This window comes from Mus musculus, chromosome 15 (assembly GCF_000001635.26).
Source record: "Mus musculus strain C57BL/6J chromosome 15, GRCm38.p6 C57BL/6J".
Taxonomy (NCBI): Eukaryota; Metazoa; Chordata; class Mammalia; order Rodentia; family Muridae; genus Mus; species Mus musculus.
In genome coordinates this window covers 84,890,294-84,905,086 of record NC_000081.6, presented here as the reverse complement: position 1 = coordinate 84,905,086, position 14,793 = coordinate 84,890,294, and the positions used below count along the sequence as shown (strand labels likewise).

The following is a 14,793-nucleotide window of genomic DNA, read 5'->3' as shown; positions in this document are numbered from 1 at the left end:
CAAACAAAATTTCCAATATGAATAACTTTTCATTTGCTTGGGTTTTTTTTTTTTGTTGTTGTTTACTTGTTTATTTTTCATTCTTCATTTGTTTCTTTTCATTTGTTTCTTTGTTTCTTTTTTCTTTTTCCTTTTCTTTTCTTTCTTTCCTTCTTTTTTCTCTTTCTCTTTCTTTTTCTTTTTTGTTTTTTTTTTTTTTTGAGTTAGGGTTTTATTATGTAGTTCTGGCTGATCTGGAATTTGCTATGTAGACCAGGCTTGGCCTCACCTGCCTTTGCCTACCAAAGGCTGGGATTAAAGGAATGCACCATCTAACACGGCTTTGGTTGGGTCTTTCATTTTTATGAAGGCTATTTTGTAGTTTTTGGTGTACAGCTCCTTTCTTCTCTTGTTCATTGCCATCCTAAGCATTGTATCTTTACTGAAGCTGTCCTCACCAGACTGTCTCCTTTATCCCACTTTCACAGCCTCCCTGAAGAAGCACAGTCGGCCTTGATCCTGACCTCACAGCCTGGGACTCTGTTGGTTCTGTTTTCTGCCCCACGATAGTTGTCAGTCTCCTGGTATTTTCCTCTCTGTAGTCCAGGTGCCCCGTGTCTCCTATCCTTGTCTCCTCACTGTGGCTGGATCCTCCAATGACATGCTGAGTGTAAGTCAGGGCAGACACCCTGTCTTGTTCCTGACCCAGGAGGGGTTTTTCAGCCTTCTGTTAGGAAGTGCAGTGTAACCAGCTTTTCTCGGATCATCTCTCTCTAGTTGAGGACATTCCTCCCCACTTCCGGTTTGTCAAGTGTTTTTGTGAAAGGCTTTTAGAATTGCCAAGTGCCTTTTCTTGCTGTGATGATCTTGTGGGGTTTGTCCTTTATCCTATTACCTTGGCGTATCATAATTGATTTTTGGATGCTAAGCCAAATTTCCATCCCCGGGATAAGACTCCTTTGGATTCCAGGACAAATCCACTTGGTCACGGTGTGAATGCCTCCCTATGGGTTTCTGGATGGTCTGCTAGCATTTTGCTGAGGATGTCTGCACAGCATTAAGAAGAGATGCAGTGTGGTAGTTTTCTTGTGTTGCCTTTGTCTGGCTTTGGTTTCAGAGTGACGCTGGTCTCGTGGAATGAGCTGGCAGCTCTGACCTGATGTCATGTTTAAGTGCTTGAGGCTAAGTGTACAACTCAGCATAGTGTCATGCTAGGGTCTATGAATATAGACCCTCACCACTCTCCATTTCCAGAACCTTCTAATATGTCTCTCTAGTGATTTCTAGTATTACCCGTTAGACAATAGCCTGTGGCCCATTTTTTCCCCAACCTTGGCAGCCTCCAGTGTAGTCTCTGGCGTTTATGAATTTTCCCACTGCCTTTCTATATGTAGCTACACAGCTTTTGTCCTCGTGAGTAAGTGTACATGTATGATATACACACATGTGCACACATAGGGTCAGAGGTCAGCATTAAGTGTCTTCTTCCATCATTCTTCACCTTATTGCAAAACAAAACAAAATAAAACAGCACATCTGGGTGACCTGCCGCTTGCCCTTTAGCTAGACTTGACAGCCAGGGAGCTGCTTCTGGAATCCACCTGTCTCTGCCCTCCCATTACTCCCCCATTGTAATGTAATTACTTGTTAGCTAAAGTTGTTGCCATCTCATCCTAAATGTCTGGTCTGCAGGTCCAGTTACCTCATATCCTAATAATCTTTCTTTTCCACTATCTCTGGTTCCACTCTCTGGACTGGTAATCCAATCTTCTACAGGAAGTGTGGGTCTCTCAAAGCAGAAAAGACGCTTAAGTGAGCACTGAAATAAGAACTCAGAGCCAGGCATGGGGCACACCTTTAATCTCAGCATTCTGGAAACAGAGGCAAGCTGATCTCTGTGAATTTGAGGCCAGTTTGGTTTACAAAGTGAGTCCCAGGACAGACAGGACTGTTACTCAGAGAAACCCTGCTAGGGGTGGGTGTTGAGAGAGAGTTCAGTTTTAGACTGGATTTGGAGTAGCTGTGACTTATGCAGTTTATATTCTCATCAAGAATATTTATAGTTCTGGAGAGATGGCTTAGTGGGTAAAGGTGTTTACAGCCAAGTCTGATCTTCTCTCTCTCTCTCTCTCTCTCTCTCTCTCTCTCAACAAATATAATTTTTGGGCTAGAGAGATGGCTCAGAGGTTAAGAGCACTGACTGCTCTTCCAGAGATCCTAAGTTCAAATCCCAGCAACCACATGGTGGTTTACAACCATCTATAATGAGATCTGGTGCCCTCTTCTGGTGTGTCTGAAGGCAGCTACAATGTAGTTACATATAATAAATAAATAAATAAATAAATAAATCTTTAAAAATATAATTTTTTAAAATGTAAGAGGCAAGTTAAATATCAGTATACATTTAACAATGATAGAAAGAAACAGACCCACACAGGACCAGGTACCCCTGGTAACAGGTCTCAAGACTTGTGGCTAAGTTGGCAACTCTGTGACTCAAAGGAGCCTGACCCTGCACTACCCTGTGATCAGTGTCTTGCTTTCCTGGACCTAAGAAGACGGCAGACTGACCTCTCCTCAGGTCCAGTCACCAGGCCGACCACCCCGGGGTGGGAGGCAGCTCGGAATGATCTGTACCTTTTACTCCCAAGCCGATTTCTTCCTGTTTCTTCTTGCTTGGTGAATCTGCATACTAATTAATAGCTGCTACTTCTCTCTCGGCAGCTTCGCCTGCTGACGAAAATTATGACAGAGTTAAAAATGAGCGATTGCCGAGATAGACTAATTACGTCTCCCGGGAAGAGCCTGAGATATTTAGACTGTCTCTTCCTCCTCCTCGCCTTCCCCTGAGAGTAGGTTTGCTTTAATCACTGCTGAGGACAGCAAGGTGTGTTGCCAGTTTTGTTCCCAGGGGCTGGTGAGGGGAAAAGCCAAAGGAAGGGGTCTGTCAGTGAAGTGCCTGATGGCCTTTGAAGGGAAAGGGACCAAGCCCCATTATTCTCTTCCTCCATGACACACCATCCCAGCATCTGCCTGAGGGTACTGAGGCAGAATCAGACCATGCCATCAAAGCTTGGAGGTACCATCTTTGGTTTATAGCCAACCCCACACCTCCATTGTTCTGGGATCTCTGGACTTTGTGTCATTGCCAGTGGCTCCATTTTTAACGTAGTTGATAGTGGAGGAAACCTAAGCCACAGTTCTCCACGATAGACTGATAAAGGGGCTGCAGGGAGAATATCTGGCTACAGCCTCCTTAGTTTATCCCTTTGGAGATTCGCAACAAGGCTGTGCCCTTCCCAGGACAGCACACTCTGTAGCTGGACACGAAAAACCATAGATCAGGGTGGTGGGAAAACATAACTGCTGAGTGGTACACTAATGTCCTTTTAGAGATCCTTAGGGCAAAAATATTTTAAAATTTGTTAAAATCCATAGTTCAGATTCATAAGAGGCCTCTAGGTAGAACTAAGGGTGTGTGTATAGTGTCCTGAATGTGTATACATGTGTGTATGTTTGTGTATGTGTGTGTATGTATAGGTATGTATATGTGAGGCCGTGTATATATATATGGGTGCGTCTGTGAGTATGTAATAGGTATGTGTGTATGAGGGTATATGTGTGTGGGAAGTGTTATGTGTGTTACTTTAGTTTGTGTGTTGCTATTATATGTATATCGCTATGATGTGTGTGAGTGTGTGTGTGTGTTAGTAGGGTTTTATGCTGTGAAGAGACACCATGACCAAGTCAACTCTTATAAAGGAAAACATTTAACTGAGGTGGGCTTACAGGTTCAGAGGTTTTGTCCATTATCATTATGGCAGGAAGCATGGCAGCATACGAGTAGATGTAGTGCTGGAGAAGGAGCTGAGAGTTCTACATCTTGGTTGGAAGGCAGGAGAAGGAGACTGCGACACACTTCCTCTAACAACGCCACACCTCCTAATAGTGCCACTCTGTGGGCCAAACATTCACATGAATCTATGGGGACCTTTTCTATTCAAACCACCACAGTGTGTGTTGCTATGTTGTGGATGTGCCCCCGAATTCATGCCTTGGAAACTGCAATGGTGTTGGGAGGTATGGCTTAATGAAGAGGGTGCTGGGTCAGGAGAGCATAGCCCGTAAACGTAAGGATGTAATTACTCCATGCAGAGCATGACTTCTAAAGCAGAAGCCGCTCCCATGTCTTTACCTTAGCACAGGCTTGCAAAGTTCTTCATCAGCTGCTCCGTGAGGTTAAAGAAGATAGACCGAGACATCAGGCTGAAAGTCTAGCAGTCACAGGGGTCAAACATATCCAACCTCAGTGGGGAGAGGGGTGGGAAGTTAGGGGGACCATCTCCTTGTAGACCCCTGACTGAACTGTGAAGGGCACAGGCTAGTCTGTCACCAGGTCGGGTTTATTGTTTCCCGGGGAACTGTTTTAGATGCAATCCAGATTTTAAAGTGTTAACTCAGTAATCAGTCCCTGTGGACTCTCGGATCCCAGGCCAATCGTTGGCTTTCTCTGCTTATGGCTCCTTGTGTTTCTCCCACTCCCAGGAGGGAGAAAGGGAAGGTTGAAAGGATTGAAAGGGGTCAGTCAGGGTGAGCTCAAGGTGCAGGTTCTGGTAACAGACCCAGGATAGCCTCCTTTTTATCTCTCTGCTCTGTTTTCATCTGCTGGCTTTATCTTCATACAAGCTGTCCCTAGGTAGCCACAAAGGTGGCAGACCTTGCATCCTGTAACCTTTAGCGCCTCCTGTGCCTGTTTTCAGGCTTTTTGTCCCTGCAAGCTTAGCTTCTCCTGAGCCCACCTAGGCCTGGGAGAAGTAGGGACATCCTTGGAAACTGCAATGTTGCAGAATTGCAACAGAATTGCAGAGTGAGAAACAGAACAAACAGCAGGGGCCAATGGAAAGAGAAGGGACCCAGTCAGGGGGGAAGCAGGAGGTGTGGAATGCTGGAGGCTGGGCCAGCTTTTGCTTGCAGGTTAAGGTTTTATAAGATTTCAGGTCAACAAGTGGCTTTAACCGCCTACTCATGGGACAGGGACCCAAGGACTCTCCAATTCTCAACTGTGTCCTTTCTCCTGTACGTGTGTGTGTGTGTGTGTGTGTGTGTGTGTGTGTGTGCACATGTTTGTATATTGAGTGTGAACATGTGTGCGAGTCCACATGCAGGTCAAAGAACATCCTTGTGGATTGTTTCATAGACAGTGGACAGGGTCTGGCTGACCTGGAACTCACCAAGTAGGTGAGCTTGGCTGGTCCCAGAGACCTGGAGGTTTTCCTGACTCCACCTCCCACTGCTGGGATAAAAAGCCACTACACTTGACTTTTTTTTTAATGTGGTTAGAACTCTGTTCTCATGTTTGTAAGGCAAGCAACGTTACTGACTGGCCTCTATCCCTGAGGCTCCACCGCTGCATGTTTTAATAAAATGTGTGGGGTTTGGTGCTTGCAGCCAAGACCGATGGATGATCTGAATTATTCCTGGGACCCACGTGGTGGAACGAGAGAACCAACTCTCAGAAATTGTCATAAAATAAATATTGGGTGAAAAATTAAAACCCTAGACTTAGTTTTGCTTCCTTCCCCGTCCCCTTTTCGAGACAGGGTTTCTCTGTGTAGCCCTGGCTGTCCTGGAACTCACTTTGTAGACCAGGCTGGCCTTGAACTCAGAAACCCGCCTGCCTCTGCCTCCCAAGTGCTGGGATTAAAGGTGTGCACCAGCATGCTCATCATGTTTCTCCACCTTGATATGAGCCACTTACGATGTGCCAGGACCCGAGCCTTTTTACTAGAATAGACAAGGTTGGTGCAGGCTTAGAATTTGCTTCTTGAGATCTGGTGTCATTGTTATTTTATCATTTTGCGTGCTCATTGCAGAAAACCTGAGACATGCAAACAATTAGGAAGAGAGTCATTCCTGATGCTGTCTCTAGAAGGTAGTCACACTGACAGCTGGCTACTTCCTTCCTATCTGGCTCGACTCATCTTGTCTGCGTAACCTGAGTTGGTGTCTCAAAGATCATGATCAGAGGGAGGCCCACAGAAGTGTCAGCCTCAAGACAGACCAAGTCAGCCTCTGGAGCTGGTTTGAAGCTCTGTGCTGATGGCCCCAGGGACTCCCACAGAGAGAATAGGAAGATGACAGGGAAAGGAGCCAGGTGGATCCTACAATACTGTCACACGATCCACCCACTGTAATCCTAACCATTTTTCTTGAAGACCGGTGACTGCACCAAGCACTGAAAGCCAAGATTGGCTCCAGCAATGCCTGACTTTATTGGCCCTGTCTGTCAATATGATGCGGTAGGAGGGGCAGGGTACATGCCTCCAGAGCTAGCCATCCTCTTCTGTCTCCTTTTCCTAAGTTACCACAGAATGAGTGAAGATGGTATCTGAATTCCATGGCTCTCAGACAGAAATCGGTGAGCCCTGGGCAGTGGCTCTCCTCCGTACTTGGCCTATTCTAAAGAGCACTCTGGATATTCTCCATGGGGCAGGGTGGGTCCTGGAGGCTATTTTCCTTCATCATGTAAATCCATGCTTAGAGGAGTTGCACGCCGCAGATTACACAGTCAGTGACCAAAATGATTCTTGCCGCTATCGCCTTCAGTAGTGAAAATCACACACACCACTTCATAAAGAAAATACTTTTTTTTCTCCTGGCAGCTCATAATAGCTCTCTGGAGTCATTAAGACCTCCGCAGTCTGTCCAGGGCTTGGGAAGGGAGGGAGTGGAGGAGATGAGAAGGGGAGAGGCTCAGCCTTGCACAAAACCCAGCAGGATAAAAATTGGCAGGCAGCTTCCTGGAACTCCAGCCCTTAACCACTTCTGCACTTAATGGGCTTGTAAATATCACCGAGTCCTCTTCCCCGGCTCTGTTGACAGCCTTCTGTGTGGCTGGCATCCAGCCCCCACTCTAAGCAAACTCTTTGTAATGCCCCGAGGAACAGCAGGCTGGGTCGGTGTGCACTGTACTACGAATGCTATCCAGCACACAGCCAGAGGTTAACTCGACAGATACTTCTCCTTTGTCCCTCTGTCCTTATCAGGGACTGTGGCAATCGTTGTCACTGACAACTTTGTTGGGGATAATGACAACAGCCAACATGTACTGGGCACACGCTGTGGGTCTTGCAGTACTTTCTATGAAATCCTTTCTAAATCCTTCATATTAACCAGTGTTGTTCAACAGTGTGCGAGCGAAGCCCCCAATGTCATTTCCATTCTGTAAATTGAGAAACTGAGGCAGGAGATTTTTAAAAAAAAAAAAGCATTTATTTATTTATTATATGTACACGGTAGCTGTCTTCAGACACCTCAGAAGAGGGCATCAGATCTCATTACAAATGGTTGTAAGCCACCATGTGGTTACAGGGATTTGAACTCAGGACCTTCGGAAGAGCAGTTAGTGCTCTTAACCACTGAGCCATCTCTCCAACCCAAGGCAGGAGATGTTAGTGACATGCCCTGTCTATGAGTCTAATCAGAAGCAGAACAAAGGTCTAGACACAGATCACAGGCCTTGGGAGTCCAGCTACATACACAGCAGACTAAGGGCCACTTCAGAGATCATAGCAACTGGTTTTGAACTTGTTTCTCCACTGGGAATCTCAGTTTCCAGCTCTACTGATAACTTTCCTGTGTCTCAAAGCTAAGAGTCATCCCTTATCCCCTGCATATTTATAGTAAGTGCTCAATTCAGACTTGATGCCTGGCACTGACTGACACCAGCATCAGCACCACCACTCCACAAGCAGACAGCAACATGATTTTATTTCACAGTGACGAGCCCTTCTTTGGTTCTCATCTGCTGAAAGGAACATTGCAGCCTCATCTAAGACTCCGGTGCAGTGCTGGAAATACGGAGCTACTTCGTCAGGAGGAGGAAGATAGAAGTATGCTTCCAAGGCAGGAGGATGTCTGGAAGGGTGTGCTGAGGATCACACTGGGGCTTTGGACCGGGAAGTGTAACTTTAATTTTTTTCAAATGCCTATTTTTAATGATGGTCCTTAAACACTGTAACCTCCCTTTTAGCCCACCACCTACCAGAAGTAGTGGGAAAGAAAGGATACTGGAAAAGCAGACCTGTTTAGAAAGGTTCTTTGGAGCAACTCCCATCTGTGTTGTTTGGAAATTGGCAGCTCAGTTCATAGAGAGTGGTACTATTAGAAGGTGTGGCCTTGTTGGAGGAAGTGGGCTTTGAGGTTTCAGAGGCTCAAAGCCAGGCCCCGTCACTCCCTCTTCCTGCTGCCTGTGGGTCCAGATGTAGAACTCTCAGCTACCTCTCCAGCACCATGTCTGCCCACATGCCACCATGCTTCCCACCATGACAATAATTAGACCAAACCCCTGAACTGCAAGCCAACCCCAATTAAATGCTTTCCTTTATGACCATGGCCATGGTGTCTCTTCACAGCTTTCCACCAAAACCCTAAGACACCAGTTTCCCCGGAACACGTGATTTTCTTGCCTCAGCTTCCACAGTGCTGGAAGTATAAGTATTAGCTGCCACGCTTTTTATTGTTGGAGGATTCATGGCTAATTTTTTTCATTAGAGATACACAATGCCTGGGGCTCCTTTAATGATATTGGCAGGTCCTGATTAATGTCAAGATCTGTGAGTCATTGGGTGCAGGAAGCGGGTGTGGCACAGGCCCCGTGAAACCCACTTGTTTACTGCCTTGCCCGAGCATGCGCAGTGAGGCTGCATGCATGGGCTGCCTGCCAGGCTGGACTGTTCCTCATGGTCCAGACCTGTCAGCCTATTGGTGACCGACCTAAGCTCGTGCCTGGAACGTGTGTGAATTCTGATTGGATGAGGTGGGGTGGCGCTAGAGGGAGAGGAGTCGGGAGTAGTGAGGAGAGTTGTTGTTTAGCCCTTGCCCTAGGTAGAAGCCAGAAGTAGAGTAGTGAGGAGTTTTAAGCCCTTGCCATGAGTAGAGGTAGAGTAAGAGAAGTCGAATAGGAGTAGTTTAGCCCTTGCCCTAAGAAGAAGCTGCTGGGGAAGAGAGCTGTAAAAGAAAAAGCCCGAAGTAAAGTTGCTGCGTGAACCCGACTTGTGTCTGTGTCGTTCATGTCTCCGGCTCGGAGGACTTGCGACAAATGGTGGCCCATACGGGGAACTCATCGTGTCAGTCAGCAAAGGTAAGTAAGAAAATTTTAGTAAACAGAGGTAAGGAAACCTTAGTAAACAGCAGTAGGAAATTTTAGTAAACAGCTGTAAGGAAATTTTGGTAAGCAACGGTATTTAAAGAAAGCACAGGCCTGTAAGGTTCCCCGGAAAAAAGGGATGAAGCATTAAGGTTCTCAGGAATAGAGATGAAGGTAAGGTTCCCAAGAAAAAGGGACGAAGCATTAAGGTTCTCAGGAATAGAGATGAAGGTAAGGTTCCTGAGAAAAAGGGACGAAGCATTAAGGTTCTCAGGAATAGAGACAAAGGGAATTTCAGCAACTAAAGAAAGCATAGGCCTGGAAGGTTCCCTGGAAAAAAGGGGACAGAGCACTAAGGTTCTCAGGAATAGAGATGAAGGGAATTTCAGCAACATGGGTTCAACTGTGACTAAAATGACAGTAAAAATGTTAGCCATCTGGATCTTGGTCAGGGCATGCTTGAGGGACACCAGTGGAAAGTACAATAAGGAGATTGCTTCTCAGGCTAGCCGCCGAAAGCCTAAACAGCTTAGACAACAAACCAAAGATAAGAAAGAGAAGAAGGAATCTAGCTCTGAAGGGTCTATTAGTGACATCGACAGGACTGAAAGCGACAATGACGTCTGTAGTCGGATGTTCTGCTGGAGGTTGAGGCGCGGTAGGCTGCCTGAACCATTAGCCCCTCCGTTGCCTTCTCCTCCCCTCTATAAAGATGAGGGAGACAAAAAGGGAAAGCATAGTATGGATGATATTTTGATTTGTGGATCCTCTAATGTGGAAGTGGAAGAGGTATTTGGGACCCTAACTAAATACCTCTTAAAGAAGTGGAATTTGCCGGGCGTGGTGGCGCACGCCTTTAATCCCAGCACTCGGGAGGCAGAGGCAGGTGGATTTCTGAGTTCGAGGCCAGCCTGGTCTACAGAGTGAGTTCCAGGACAGCCAGGGCTACACAGAGAAACCCTGTCTCGAAAAACAAACAAACAAACAAACAAACAAACAAAAAAAAAGAAGTGGAATTTGGTGATAGCCCCAGAAAAGGTTCAAAAGACAGAAGTAAAACACTATTTAGGTACTAAATTGAGAGGTGCTGTTGTCAAGCCACTAAAGCTGGAACTAAGGATGGATAAAATGCATACCTTGAATGATTTTCAAAAATTGTTAGGAGATATCAATTGGATTCAGCCCTATTGCAATCTTCCCAATGCTGAGTTACACCCATTATTCGATATTTTAAAAGGAGATTCCGATTTACAATCTCCTCACCAATTAACACCCTTAGCCAGAGCTTGACTCATATGTCAGGAATGTGTGTAACCTCTGTTCAGTATCAGAATTTTCCAGATCTGCAAATCTGTTGTGTGCAATTGGTGCGATGCTGCTAGGAAATTGGAGTCATGATCTCGACACAAAGATGAAGGAATTGCGAGCATAGATTGTTGTCGTGAACAACAACCATGTGGAGATTGCAGCTGCAAAGCAATGGCTGGAGATCATCCAGGGAACTGTGGGACTCTTAAAAAATTGGGGATGGATAGCCTTTTGAGCTCTCCTGCTGACTGTTGTGTGTGGAGGAATGCTTTGGTGGATGGCACGTATGCGAAGGCGGCACAGGGCTGATAAACAAGCCTTAGTGCAGGCTATGGCAGCCTTGGAAGCAGGAACATCCCCCCAATGTTGGCTCAACATGCTGGATCAGTAATCAATGACGGGTAAGACCCTCACGTGCGCATACCAACCTAAGACAGGATGGCGAAAGTGAGTTCGTCACTCCCATGACGGGTAAGGATGTGGCACGGATGGGGGCAACCTAAGACAGATGTTGATCCCAGAGCTGCTAGTAAAACAAAAAGGGGGAGATGTGGGAAGCAGGTGTGGCTTTGGGCTCCAGGAAACCCACTTGTTTACTGCCTTGCCCGAGCATGTGCAGTGAGGCTGCATGCATGGGCTGCCTGCCAGGCTGGACTATTCCTCATGATCCAGACCTGTCAGCCTATCGGTGAACGACCTAAGCTCGTGCCTGGAGCGTGTGTGAATTCTGATTGGATGAGGTGGGGTGGCGCTAGAAGGAGAGGAGTCGGGAGGAGTGAGGAGAGTTATTGTTTAGCCCTTTCCCTAGGTAGAAGCCAGAAGTAGAGTAGTGAGGAGTTTTAGCCTTTGCCATGAGTAGAAGTAGAGTAAGAGAAGTAGAATAGGAGTAGTTTAGCCCTTGCCCTAAGAAGAAGCTGCTGGGGAAGAGAGCTGTAAAAGAAAAAGCCTGAAGTAAAGTTGCTGCGTGAACCTGTCTGTGTCATTCGTATTGCAGCCGGCTCAGAGGACCTGCGACAATTGGATATTTCAATATGACAATATTTGATCATTGTTTTGCTGAGTACCCTCCTTCTATTAAGAGATGGAGCCCTCTGGGGCTGGAGAGTTGGTTCAGTGGCTGAGACTCTGCACTGCTCTTGCAGAGGAACAGAGTTCAGTTCCCAGCATGCACCCTGGGTAGCTTACAACCACCTGTGTGACTCCAGTTCCAGGGGATCCAATACCCTCTTCTGGTGCTTGTACTCGTGTACACATAACATAATTAAATGTAGAAAAAATAAAATATTTAACAGAGTCCTCCCTTCATCCCATTTGGAGACCAGGCAGTAAAGTCTGCGTAGGAAATGCCCCATTCTTTCTCTCATTTCTCAAGGTAACAAATGAGTCCCTTTCATGTCCCAGAGGCGGCCATTTACCTTCCTGTGATTATCAATGTGAACTCATGAGCCCAAGCATATTCCATAGGTCTCAATCTACTACCATAATTCCCTTTGATCAGGGTTCAAATTGGGTACTCCTAGCTAGCGAGGAAACTGTGTCAGCTCCTGAGTCCTTTTGGAGGGTCTTAGCAGCCATTCAGCAGTTTCCTGACTGTCTTCTATCACAAAACACTTCACACTTCTCTTGCACAGTTTTTTATTTTTCTTCATCAGCTATTTTCCCCAAGAATACCTCTTTTTTTTTTTTAAGTAAGAAATGAACTTGAAGACCACAGTCCATACTTGAACTCAAGATGTTCAGTGCTGGGTGAGTCAGTTAGCCAAGGTTCAGGACCTTCTCAATATACATGCTGGGCTTGGTGTTTCCATCTGGAGGAGACTTGGGGCTTTGGGATTGTTCTTGGCCTCTGGGTTACACGTGGGTTCAGTCAATTTTCATGACTGTAATGAAATAACTGAAACAGACTAAGTTACAAAGAAGAGTGGTTTGTTCATCTCACAGTTATGGAGACTGCAAGTTGAAAAGTGGGGTCCAGGCTCTGGTGAGGGCTGCCCGCCCAGGCCACTTCAGTTCTTGGTGGAGTGTAGTGGCTTCGGTGTGTTCTAGATGCGGGATTCAGCTTGCCAGTTCTCAACAACCTCTGTGGGAGCTGACTAGGGCCCTGATGCCCAGGGTGCCTTGGATAGATCACTCTGCCAGAAAGCCTCTTCTTTACTTAAATACCAGCCCTTTCCCCTGGCCTCACCTCATCTCTTTCTTTCTGGAATCACCACTTCCTGCTATTTCTTTATCCCTGGCAAACCTCAGTGCTACTTTATGTGGTTATCAATTTTTTTAAAAATCCACCTTTTTTTTTGAAGTGTTAGGGATTGACCCCAGAGCCTCGTTATGCTAGGCAAATCCCTAGATGTCCCCAGATCTATGTATTTTATACAAGTGATACCACACAATATTTGTCCCTTTGTGTCTGGACTCAAGGTCCATAGAGGATGTGTCAGAATCCCCTTCCTGTTTAAGGCTGAGTACTATTCCTTGTATGGATGGCCACAGATGCTCATCCATCACATAGCAGGCATTGATCTAGGCGAGATTCCACCTTTTGACTGCTGTGACTGGTGCCGCTATGCTCACAGGCTTACCGTTTCCTTTCTCAACAGTCATATAAATCCTATTGTTCCCAAGCCCCACATCCCTGGTGACAGCCCTATGGTCTGTCTCTGTCTGTAGAGCCTCTTATTTGAGGACTTTCTCTGTGGAGCTGGCCGGCTCTGTGACCATTTGTGTCCTTCCCAAAGTCCAAAACCCTGAACTGCACGCCTCCTGATCACTAGATGGCGCTGAAGAGCAGTTTGGATTTGGTCTCCTAGAGGAAGCTCTTTTTCTCTTCTAGACTAGGGAAGGATTCTCAGGCCAGGTTTGGGAGGGGGAGGGGGTAGCTTTTCAGTGTCCCTGTCTTGGGTCATGTGACCTTCCCACTTGACAAGGGTTTTGGATTTCAAATGCCTTTATTAGGCAAGCCTCTGTAGTCTAAGTAAGAAGAGAACAGGTCTGGGGGTATTACCATGTTAGAACTCCTAGGAAAGTGCTGCAAACCCCTGCATTTAAATCTCAGGTCCATCAACAAGCCGTTTGTGTCCCTTGCACCTCTGTTCCTCTTCCTGTAAAACCAAAGGTCAAGGTGTCACAGGGTCAGATTCCTGGTGTGTGTGTGTGTGTGTGTGTGTGTGTGTGTGTGTGTATCTTCCTGAAGCCTTCTGTCCTCTGGGCTTCTTACAAGGACACTAATCCAATTTGACAAGGGCTCTGCCCTCATGATCTCATTAAATCGCAAGTATTCCTGTAAGGACCCTCCCTCCAAGTGTGGTTACACTGGAGATTATAGTCTCAACAAGAATTTTAGGGGGTGACACCAATATTCAGTTCCTAACTTCTCACAGTACAGGGGTTCAAGATACTCTATCCCGTACTCACTGATCTCCCCAGGTACAGCCCCCCACAGCCCCCAGTTCTAACAAACAACGCCCCCTCATATAAAATACAGAGTCCCATACAGACTCTCCTGTCCCTCACTTCTGGAAAGACCCCTCGCCTGCCATCTGTCAGGCCCAGCCACAAATCTATCCTCAGGGAATCCTTTCTTCATAAAAGACATCCAATTATAGATACTAAATATGCAGTTTTGAAATATATTATTTGTACCCTCAAAGTTGTTTTTTTTTTTTTCCTTAACTATTGCTTTAGACTGAGCAGATGGCTCATCAGGTAAAGCACTTGCCACACAAGCCTGAGGATCAGAGTTTGGATCCCCGGAACCCACAGGAATGATGAGCAGGTATGGTGGGCCACCTGGCATCCCAATACCTGGGAGGCAGAGACCGGATTGCTGGCTAGACTAGCCAAATCAGCAAGCTCTGGTTTCACATGAGAGGTCCCAGTGATTGGGCAAGACACTGGGCATGTAACACTGGCCTCTATGCACATGAACGTGAGCACATGCACTACGTGAACACACACACACACACACACACACACACACACGAATGCATACACACACACAGGAATGCATACACACACCAATTGCAAATTCTGTTTGTTTTATTTCCTCTCTGTCTTAGGGTTTTACTGCTGTGAACAGACACCATGACCAAGGAAAGTTTTATAAAAGACAACATTTAACTGGGGCTGGCTTACAGGTTCAGAGGTTCAGTCCATTATCATTATCAAGGCAGGAACATGGCAGCATCCAGGCAGGCATGGTGCAGGAGGAGCCGAGAGTTCTACATCTCCATCTGAAGGCTGCTAGTGGAAGACTGGCTTCCAGGCATCTAGGGTGAGTGTCTTATAGCCAAGACCCACAGTGACACACGTACTCCAACAGGACCACACCTTCTAATTGTACCACTCCTCCGGCTGAGCAT

General features: G+C 46.4%; 1 long non-coding RNA gene across 1 annotated transcript; it reads left to right on the top strand.

Moving 5' to 3' along the window:
- Window positions 1–8,392: 8,392 nt before the first annotated feature.
- Window positions 8,393–14,513, top strand: Gm46528. The gene is made up of 3 exons (XR_001781730.1): window positions 8,393–9,121; window positions 14,117–14,207; window positions 14,491–14,513. It is a non-coding gene; the product is annotated as a predicted gene, 46528 (long non-coding RNA).
- Window positions 14,514–14,793: the final 280 nt, after the last annotated feature.